At 41.0% G+C, this 11,444-nt stretch overlaps 1 long non-coding RNA gene across 1 annotated transcript; it reads left to right on the top strand.

Annotated features, from left to right (window-relative positions):
• The first annotated feature begins 233 nt into the window (after positions 1-233).
• Positions 234-1,724, top strand: LOC121040937 (uncharacterized). The gene is made up of 2 exons (XR_005795500.1): positions 234-739; positions 1,132-1,724. It is a non-coding gene; the product is annotated as an uncharacterized LOC121040937 (long non-coding RNA).
• Positions 1,725-11,444: the final 9,720 nt, after the last annotated feature.

Here is an 11,444-nt window from a genome sequence, read left to right as displayed (position 1 = left end):
TAGGGGCGCCTGGGTGGCGCAGTCGGTTAAGCGTCCGACTTCAGCCAGGTCACGATCTCGCGGTCCGCGAGTTCGAGCCCCGCGTCGGGCTCTGGGCTGATGGCTCAGAGCCTGGAGCCTGCTTCCGATTCTGTGTCTCCCTCTCTCTCTGCCCCTCGCCCGTTCATGCTCTGTCTCTCTCTGTCCCAAAAATAAATTAAAAAAAAAAAAGTTGAGAAAAAAAAATTTAAAACCCGTGTTTATATCATATGGTTGCCATGAGGATTAAGTGACACATTTCACTTAGTGTGTGAGATACATATACAGGAGATTATTTATATAACCAGTCTCTAACAGTTCTAACAGAAACTGGTGCATGGAAATCCTTAAAATGCCATTTACCCATTCATTTTAAGGGACCTTTCCTCTTTGGTACTTAGACTCTTGAACGTTAATAACAAGAAAGGAGAGACAAGCTAAAGAAATGCAATGCAATTTTCCACATCTTTTTTTTTTTTTCTTTTTTTGCTCTCTTTTATTCTGGGAAAGAAGCAATTGAATGGGAACCATGGAGAATTAGTATTGTTGAAGGAGTAAAATAAATCAAAATGAACCTATAAAAATCAGGCTAATCAGCACGGCTGACGTAATAAACGGACAAGCTTTTCAGCTTGGTCGGATGGGTTGACCTGAAAGTTGAATTCACATGGACAGAAAATTGGGAGGAAGATAAGAGGTCGCACTTGCAACACATTCTAAGGTGAGAAAAATCCTTTCCCACCTAAAAATGAGCCTTTTCCCTGCTCTAATCGTCAAAGAGAAAGGGAAAAAGAAATGCTGAGGGACGGAGAGCCCGGGCAGAAGGGCTTACTCATTCTGTTGGTACTGTCCCCACATTGTACTGATTCCAGGAACCTCTCAGCGTCACTAGTAAGGGAGCAAATTATCCACAGCAGCTGTGATTGCCTCCACAACCACAATCGGCTGCAGACCGTGACAGGGCACTCTCCTTCCCTCCTCACTGCGCCCCTCACTTCGGGAGCGGTCACCCCACTCCCTGTGTGCAGACGCAGCCTCTGGAGACTGCAGGGTAAGAAGACTGTGTGATCCGGGCTTGCTGACAAATCTCTGATTCTTGGAACTGTTTGGCAGGGTGGATTTGCCCAATGACCAATTTCCCCTGACTTGAGAACAACACGAGAAAAGAGGAACAGCTGAGATGCCGGGTGCCGGGTGTTGGTGGCTTCCTCGATTATACAGGAAGGGTACTCGATGCCTGGGCGCCGTGCTTCCTGGAGTAGATGCTACCACAGGCAGAGCAGACGGGACCCCAAAACTCAGCAGGGCCATCTAGACACATGTTGTGCACCCTGGGGTTGTCCCCAAATAGCCCAGCCAACCTCCTCCGCTTAATACTAAAACACGTTTGGGAGAATTGAGAAATTGACCTTAGTTTTAAAAAGGGCCTGTTTAGGGGCACCTGGGTGGCTCAGTCGGTTAAGCGACCAACTCTTTGGTTGTTGGTAATTAAGTTTTCTCGTCCCCTTTATCAGTGGTTGGCATTGGAAGGAACATGTGATCTCATGGACCATCCTGTTAGTGCCAGGGGAATCCGCTGACACTAGGGAGGGGTGGGTGACAAAGGGGAAGCAGAGCCCTGGATGGCATCCTTGGGAGAAATCTGAAGTGGGCCTGCCTTAGGATACCCGCCTCTGACACCCAATAAATGTCTCTATTAATTCAAAGCACTTGAGTTTAGTTTTCTTATTTGCTTCTAAAACATCCTAAAAATACAGAAATCTACTTAAAATACATAACTTGCTACATTTTAATGTAAATATGTAGGTTCAATTCTCTAAGGAACACAGAGTTTCAAATGGATGAATGAATGAATGAATGAATTTACTTTGGAAAGCTGGTCTAATTATCACATTTTGTGCATTAATTCTACAAGTCTTCCTTAAGTGTCCACTGTATCTAGCACTATGCTTGACAGTGAAGGTAAGTGGATAAATAAGACTGTGCCCTCAAACTGTTCATGTCTGCTAAAAGATACAGAAGCAAAATTGAACATAGAAAAATACAATGTGATAAGTACGATGATAAAGCTGTGTAACTATTCCTAGGTTCCAAAGAAATGCTGATGCCAGAGCTGTGTTTTGCAAGGTAACTGAGAGCTAAGTCAGGTGGAGGGGAAGCAAATGAGTATTCCAGGCCTCAGCAACATGAACAAAGTCGGGGCATCATCACTCAGACCGTAACATGAGTCATAAACCCTAGACTTGTCCAATGCACAATGTATACTACTGTATAGAGCAACCCTCAATAAAGACAAAGGAAAATGGAAAATGGTGGAGAATTTATGGACCTATAAACTGTCTTTTTTCTGCAGTGGCAGCAGGACTTCACGAGAAGTGAGGTTGGAGAGACACTCAGAAATGTGCATTCTTCTTATAGAATCACCTATGTAACACGTTAAGGAAACTGAGCTCTATCCCATACATAGGTTATTTCTCCTCAAGTATTGTGTGTTAGCATCATCTGGTGAACATTTTTCAAGTGCAGACTTACAGGCCCATCTCCCAGAGATTGATGCCATACATCTGGGGTGAGGTCAGGTACCTGCATCTTTACCCAGCTCTCCAATTGATTCTTCTTCCTCCTAAAATTGAAAAAACAAAACAAAACAAAACAAAAAAAAAAACAGTGGGGCAGGTGTGGTGTCATTGCAGGATGTGGGCCAGTGGAGTGACATGGCCCCATTCGTTTCAGAAGACCACCATTCTGGCCGCCGTCTGAGGAATGGAAGGGGAGCTGGCTCTCTGGAGGCAGTTACCAGATGCGTAGCAATTCCTATGAAACGTGAGGAGACAAGGACGGCAGGGACGGGGAGGAGGCCAAAGATTCGTTCGGCTCTTTGCCAGGCCAGATGGTCTCAAGGCCAGAGGAACACCATGACCTCACATGTTTTCCAGGTTGAGAGCCTCCTTTAGCAAACTCCTTGCAAGTGGGCAGATCCAGAAACCTGTGTGGCATCTCCTGAAGGTGTTGCCACAATTGCCTTTACGGTTCCTGCTGAGGAAAGTCCTGTTCCGGCAGCTGAGCCTGAGGGAGTCATTCAGTAGTTGGTTCCCCAAGAAACCAAAACAGAAAATCCATACTCCTTGTCCTCAGAAATCTTTCATTTGAGGGAGGAGAGAAGAGATATGAACCAAAATATTTGCAAAATACTCCTTCAACTGTCAATTGGGGTACTATGAACTGAGTAAGTGTTGTGAAGAGGAGAGGCTCCAAGAAAAGAAAGAAAGGGGTATGGGGAGATAAGAAGAGGGGTGATGTGCAGTTTTCATCAGGACTTTTGTATTCCTCACAGGAGTCTGGTCAACTGGTTGAGGAGATGAATGAGCCTTCCTCTCCTCAAATCCCAAACCAAGTGTTTAAACACGACTTCAAACACTCCTCTGCCACATGCTAAATGTGTGGCCTTAGGTGAGTGAACTGATGTTTCTGTGCCTTGGTTTCCTCATCGGTAAAATGAGGATAATAATTGTACTACCTCAGACGATGGCTTTGACCAGTAAACGAGTTCACATTTGCAAAGCTCTTAGAAGAATGTGAACACTTTGTAGAACAGCAGGGTATCACCTGGCAAGGTCTTTGAGTACTTCTTGAAATTTCACTTAAATAAAATATGCCTAATGAGTTATATTTCAGCTACATTAAATTCAAACTTGAATTGAAATGAGTGTGCTACATCTGCCACGACTGGCCAGGACCTGTATTGAGCCAAGGTCTCTGCAATCAAGCCTTTGTTCCCCTGCTGGGACAGATGCAGTGGCTCAGAGGTTCCAATACCACACAGACACCTGTGACTGTAGCTATGGAGAAATCTGTGCCCACATTCACAGTGCCACCCTGCAACCTCTCACGGAGGCACTGGTGTCATTATTTACTTAACATTGTTGAAAGTACCTGACTCATTTCCCCCATGGGTTTCCAGCCTCTTGTGTTTTAACCCATGGTTTCTAGCCTTTTTTTTTCCCCCACTGATTTAATTTCTTTAAAAAAATTTTTTTTTCAACGTTTATTTATTTTTGGGACAGAGAGAGACAGAGCACGAACGGGCGAGGGGCAGAGAGAGAGGGAGACACAGAATCGGAAACAGGCTCCAGGCTCCGAGCCATCAGCCCAGAGCCTGACGCGGGGCTCGAACTCACGGACCGCGAGATCGTGACCTGGCTGAAGTCGGACGCTTAACCGACTGCGCCACCCAGGCGCCCCACCACTGATTTAATTTCTAAACACACGGGAAAAAAATATTGGCTAATGCACTTGTTATTGCAGCCTCCAAAATTAGCTTTTTAAGTCTCCCTTCCACAACTGTATTTTTATAGAAAAAACATTAATATTGTTTCTATGTTTCTACCCAAGGGGTAGTAGCGTTTCACTTATGTGTGTGAGGCTCTGAAGTACTTTGGAAGAAAAAAATGCCTTGCAGACAAAAGCCTTCATTTTAAAAGTTTAATTCTCAATTCCACTCCAAAGAACTGTGAGCTGGATGATAGTTAATTCCCATATTTCTGAAGGAGAGTTAGTTGCGGAGACAGTGTCCAGCCAAGCTACCCTTGACTTTGTGCTTTATGACAGTGAAGACACATCAGTGAGAACTGTCTTCTCTGACTCTTTTATAGGCCGAAAGACATTTGTTGCTCTGGGTGAGAGCATTCCATACAAGGTTTCTCAAAGCATGGTTTTTTGCACGATGTATATCAGAAACTCCTAAAGTATTTATTAAAATTTCAAAGGCTGTACCATAAGCCTAAGAAAGCCATCTCGGGATAGATCCAAAACCGCTGATGTACAGCTTCCTCTGTATTTTGTGCATGCTGAAGTTTTTGAACACGCTAATGAGGATTCCAATAGAGGTCACCTTGATGGCTCTGGTTCTTAAACTGAGGAAAGTAGTTAGTCGGAGTTAAAGTTTCAGGAATTAGGGTAATCTTGGGACAAGGAAATCTCTGTTCCTAAAATATTGGTGCATCAATAAGTATTAAACTTAGGGAAATTATAATCAAGAAAAGGGACACAGAACATGAATTATTAGAAGATAGACCCATAACAGGTTGTGGACAACTTAAGGGTTGAACCATACAACGTTTGAGGTTCACATTCTTCACAAATATCCCTTGGAGATGCTGTCAGAAATAGATGCTGGGGCGCCTGAGTGGCTCAGTCAGTTAAGCATCTGACTCTTGATTTCAGCTCAGGTCCTGGTCTCACTGTTCATGAGATGGAGCCCCATGCTGGGCTCTGCTCTAACGGCATAGAGCCTACTTCAGATTCTCTCTCTCCTTCCCTCTCTTCCTCTCTCTCTCTCTGCCCCTCCCCCACTTGTGCATACACTCTCTCTTTCTCAAAATAAACAAATAAACATTTTTTTAAAAAACCCTATTCATTAAAAAAAAAAAGAAATAGATGCCAAGGATGCTCAAATTTGGTATTTGAGGATATGCAAAGTTGACACTATATTGTATTCCCCTATAAGGTTATACATTCTCAAGGACAGAATCTGTGCCTTTTGTATTCTTTGTATCCCTGGGGACTAACACCATGACTGTTAATGACAGATAATAATAGACCTCAGCAAATATTGATTGCATATTGACTGCTCAGTAAATGTTTGCTGAAATGAACTGGGGGAAGGATCACTTTATTGAGAAGAGTCCACTGGAAAGGAAAAAACCCAACATAGTTCAAAAAGATATGAGGGTGAATTTACAAAAGCATGTAAATTGTTGTTATTGAATGTATACCTGACATCTCACTAAAAATGTCAAAATCACATTTTTTTCCATTCTCTCCTGACCATATTCCATGCAATTTTGTTTACAAAGCTTTGTCATTGGCTGTCTCTGTGTCTATGTCCCTTTAGGCTATCCAGAATGTTGTTAACCTTCAACTAACTTATTAGTACAATATATTGAATTTTCGTAATACTGAACTCTAATTTATAAAGTACACTTCAAATAAACTTCTTTGTCTTGATTTATTTTGATCTCTAGGGCTATTTTGTAGTTTATTTCAAAATAACTATGGTTTTAAAATATTTCTTCAAAATGAGGTGGGTTTTTTGTTTGTTTGTTTGTTTGTTTGGGGTTTTGGTTTTGAGAGAGAGAGAGAGAGCGGTAGAGACGGGCAGAGGGGAAGAATCTCAAGTAGACTCCATGCCCAATACAGAGCCTGATGTGGGGCTCAATCCCATGACCCTGGGAGCATGACCTTAGCTGAAGTCAAGAGTTGGACACTCAACCGACTGAGTCACCCAGATGCCCGAGATTTTTTTCTCTTGATCAGTTCCACCGCAATATTAAGTACAAAAGGTCTTCGACTGGTTGTAACAGCCCCTGATATCTAGCTATCTGACAGTTTTTCACAAGTAAAATGGTTCACAAAAGAGCAACCTTGTTGACCTCTGAAAATCACATATGTTAAGGAAAAGAGAAAACCGATATTGGCAAGTTTTGTCTCCCCATAGTACTTGATCCCTTTTCAGGAGTTCAGGGGTTAAAGAAGGATTTAGTTTCAATATTCTTGCAAAACCCTTATTTCTGTTTCTAAGAGAGAAATTTGTAAAAGCAGCTTTTAAATATCGGAAAAGCTTTTACCATTGTTATGAGTCGTATAATAATATAAGCTAAGGGTAAATGAATGAAAAACACATAGATTACCTATCCTGTTGATTATATGCGTGTGTTTAACATTTAAGAGAAAAAAATATGTTTTACTGAGCTAAAACTGTGTTTGGAATATAATTGACAGTGTTCAGGAAGTCCCCAGGATAAAGGCTTTCAGTACTATTTCCATGGCTATAATTTTTAGACAAACACAACATAGACCTTCTTGTTATATAAGCATGCAAAATATGGTTATTTGTGCAAAAAGAGTAATATAAACAAATCAAACTTACTTAGAGTGAGTTTATTAAGTAGACCTACCAAAGTGAAATGGACAATGAGGTCGTAAGATGCCACAATAGAAAAGCCACAAATGGGGTGCCTGGGTGGCCCAGTTGGTTAAGCGACCAACCCTTGATTTCAGTTCAGGTCATGATCTCATGGTTCGTGAGATCGAGCCCCACAGTGGGCTCTGAGCTGACAGCACGGAGACTGGTTGGGATTCTCTCTCTCCCACTCTCTCTGGCCCTCCCTCACTGGTTCTCTCTTTCTCTCTCTCTCTTTCTTTCCCTCTTCCACTCTCAAAATAGGTAAATAAATCTTTTTTAAAATATGGATTAAAAAAAATCCCCTAGAGATGATTGGCAATCCTCCCATATTGACTTGAGGCTGAAATGATAAATTACTGGCCAGTAACACAGGAGGTAAAAATTAGAATTAAAGCTGGTTCAAAACTCCTTATTTTAGTTGCTGACAGAAAAGAATGATTAGGCAATGAAAATGTTGGAAATGTTTGCAAGTACTCCAAGTTACGTCTATGTGAACCAAAGATTTATCTGTAATGGTTTATAAACTATGCAGCAGATATTTAAGTTAAAATCTTATATTTATGTGAAGTAGCTATATGATGCAAATAGTTTTTTTAGACTTATATATTATAAAATAGTTCTGAATATCTAGTATTTTAGGACTTGGTACTGGATCAAAGACACATGCAAAGACTTGAATGAATACACAAGACAGACCAAAAAATGAATTCTGTTCTAAAAGAAGAATGAGGAGGGGGCACCTGGGTGGTTCAGTCGGTTAAGCATCACACTTCGGCTCAGGTCATGATCTCATGGCTTGTGAGTTGGAGCCCCGCGTCGGGCTCTGTGCTGACAGCTCAGAGCCTGGAGCCTGCTTTGGATTCTGTGTCTCCCTCTCTCTCTGCCTCTCCCCCACTCGTGCTCTGTCTCTCTCTCTCAAAAATAAATAAAAACATTAAAAAAATAAATAGGGGCGCCTGGGTGGCTCAGTCGGTTAAGCGGCCGACTTTGGCTCAGGTCATGATCTCACGGTCAGTGAGTTCAAGCCCCGCGTCGGGCTCTGTGCTGACAGCTCAGAGCCTGGAGCCTGTTTCAGATTCTGTGTCTCCCTCTCTCTGACCTTACCCCGTTCATGCTCTGTCTCTCTCTGTCTCAAAAATAAATAAAAATTAAAAAAAAAATAAAATAAATAAAATAAATAAATAAAATAAAATAAAATAAAAAATTTTTAAAAATTAAAATAAAAGAAGAATGAGGGGCATGGGGACTGGAAGGAGAGAAGACCAGGCTGCCACTTACTACCAGCACAATCTAGGACAAGGCATCGCTTTGAGCCTCAAATTTCTCATACCACCACCTAAGATGGAAACACTGTGTGGAAAACTGTTCTAGAAACCATTCATGTAATAAATGTAATATGATTGCTATTATTATACTAATTAGATAGGTATGTATTATACTAATGAATAGCATACAGTATTCTAGTTAGTATAATATAAATGTGGGCACCTGGGTATCTCAGTTGAGCACCCAACTCTTGATGTTGGCTCAGGTCATGATCTCATGGTTATGGGATCAAGCCCCATGTCGGGCTCTGCACTGAGCATGGAACTTGCTTGTGATTCTCTATATCCCCCTGCCCCTCCCCCATCTCTCTCTCTCTCTCTCTCTCTCTCTCTCTCTCAAAAAAATATGTATATACTAAGTTGTATGTATATATAAATATATATATGTATATGTAACACACACACACACACACACACACACATATATATATGTAAATACTATTCCCACTGTTTTAAATACTTCAGTCAATATTTTTGTGGTTATAGTGCCCATCATTGTAGTAACTTTAGTCAGAAATCATTGCAGTACCAGAGGTGTCCTTTTTGAAGAATCCCAGACTAATGAGACGACCAAGGGTGGAAAATTGGGAACCAAAGTTCTACTCACAAGACTGTTCCCCTTCTAGTTACAACTTTTGCTAATCTGTCATCTACCTCGTGCTTCAATTTTTCCAAACACCTTCAGCAACTTTCCACTTAAGTGCCTCATTGCCTCAATATCGACATCTACAAAACTGCTTCCCCCTGCTCCCCCCCCCCCCCACCTGCTGCCCCGTTCTCTAAACTCACATCTCCTGGGGCTATTCATGGTCTCATCAGTCACCCATGCACTCAGCCTAAAACCTACCTTGGGTTGATCTTCTACTTCACCTCTGCTCTTCTATGTGTTATTCATCATCAAGTTCTACTGCTTTTTTTTTTTTTGAATTTGAAGTGAAATTCATATAACATAAAATGAACCATTGTTAAAGCATACAATTCAGCAACATTTAGTCCATTCACAGCGTTGTGCAACCACCACCTTCATCAAGCTCCAAAACACTTTCATCACCCCAAAGAGAACCCACATACCTAGTAAACAGTCACCTCCATTCCCCTCATCCCTGGCCCCTGGCCACCACTAATCTGCTTACTGTCTCTATGGATTTATCTATTCTGGCTACTTTACACAAATGGAGTCATACAGTATAAGACCTTTTTGCATCTGGTTTCTTGTTTCTGGTTTTCATCTAAGTTTTTAAAGTTCATCCATGTTGTAGCATGTATCAATATTTCATATCTTTTCCTGGCTAAACGATACTCCATTGCATGGATTACCACATTATGTGTATCCATTCATCTGTTGATGAGCATTTGGTTTGTTTCTACCTTCAGACTATCACGAATAGTGCTGTTAGGAACATTCATGTACAAGTATTTGTTTGAATGTCTGTTTTCAATTCTTCTGAGCATTTACTGTCTTAGCATTCTCCAGAGAAATCAAACCAATAGGTTTTCTTTCCACAAAGACATATATAGAGAGAGAAAGATTTATTTTAAGGAACTGGCTCACATGATTTTGGGAGCTGGGAAGTCTGAAATTTGTAGGCCAGGCCAGGAGGTTGGAAGTTCAGGTAAGAACTGTAGTTTTGAGTCTAAGTTTTGCAGGTTGACACAAGGGAAACTCAGGCAAGGCTTGTTTCTGTGTTGCATACTTGAGGAGAATTCTTCTATGGGAATCCTCAGTCTTTGCTCTCAAGGCCTTCAAATGATTGAAGGGCCATTCCCATTATGAAGGGTAATCCGTTTTACTCAAAGTTTGATGATTTAAATGTGAATGACATTTGAAAAATACCTTCACAGCAACATCTAGACTGGCGTTTGGCTAAATAATTGAGCACCAAACCCTAGCCAAGTTGACACATAAAATTGGCCATCATTTATACTTAGGAATAGAACTGGTGGGTCATACAGTAATTTGCTTAACTTTTTGGGGGAAATGCTGCCTTTGTACATTCTGGGACCCAATATCCAACATGAGGAGGTGGGGATCCCCACACCCCCAATTCTCAGACACCGGTAGGGTATTTGCCGCTTCGGATGCCACTCACAAGTCCAGGTTGTTTCCTGTCCTTTTGACAAACTGGCTCAATTATTTTAGAACTTAGTTGGGAAATGAAGTGTCCTTTATTGTATCCCTTACCTGAAGACGTTTCTGTAAAAATAATTCATATGATTGTATTAATTTTCTTTTATGACTAATCTGATCTTGCTATCGTGCAAGAATCCATGCATTTGTTGGATGTATTTTATGGATGTGAGAGATCCCCCTTGTTAGCTAATACTATAGAACAAGGAATTGTATCCTAAGTGCTTAAGCTGTTTGGTTAAAGCATTCATTATTACATTATCAAAAGGTGGATCAGCTCTGAATTTTGTACCAGAATTACGGTTGTAATTGTTTAACTTCTAAAAACTACTTTTGTAGGATTGGGGAAAGAGCCTGGTATGAGATTTTTCTTCCCTTAAATAAAAATGCTGCTTTTCTGAAACAAAATGAAAAATATAGGAAACATCTTAAAATGAGAGGTTTCACAAGATTTGTGGGCAGGGGGAGGAAACTTTGAAGAGAGAAGTAGATTTGATTAAGTAAATCTTCAATTTATTCTTTTTGAACTGATCCTTCATTATGTGGCTCAAAACAACAGTGCTTTTATAAGAACTGCTCTTTCACGCAGTCCCGCATATAATTGTATTTTCTGTTCTCACTAATTATGCTTTTCAGGTCCTTTGGTAATCTTCCCAAGTTGATGAATATGTGTGTCTCTTTCCCCTGTGACAAATTTTTTACTGTGACAGGTATTTATTTAAATAAGATAATGTATTCTCTAGACAGATCATTAGCAATGTGTGATGGCTGTGTATGCTTCAGAATACCCAGATGGTCAGGCATCTTATTGTGAATTTTCTTGCAAAACTTCAAGTTCAGGTTTCTAAACAGATAAACATTTCTAAGAGCCAGTCAGTCTTCATAGTTGTGTCCCATGTGTATTATGCCTGTCACACATCCCAGATTCTTCTATTTCCAGGCCCTTATAATTTTTCACCATGAATATCTCAACCATGCGATTACAAGTTTGATCCAGGGACACTGTCAG

The sequence above is a fragment of the Herpailurus yagouaroundi genome, unplaced genomic scaffold, assembly GCF_014898765.1.
Source record: "Herpailurus yagouaroundi ecotype Mexico unplaced genomic scaffold, PumYag 29, whole genome shotgun sequence".
In the NCBI taxonomy this organism is placed as follows: Eukaryota; Metazoa; Chordata; class Mammalia; order Carnivora; family Felidae; genus Herpailurus; species Herpailurus yagouaroundi.
The sequence above is the reverse complement of the archived record's forward strand: the minus strand, read 5'-3'. Positions and strand labels throughout refer to the sequence as shown.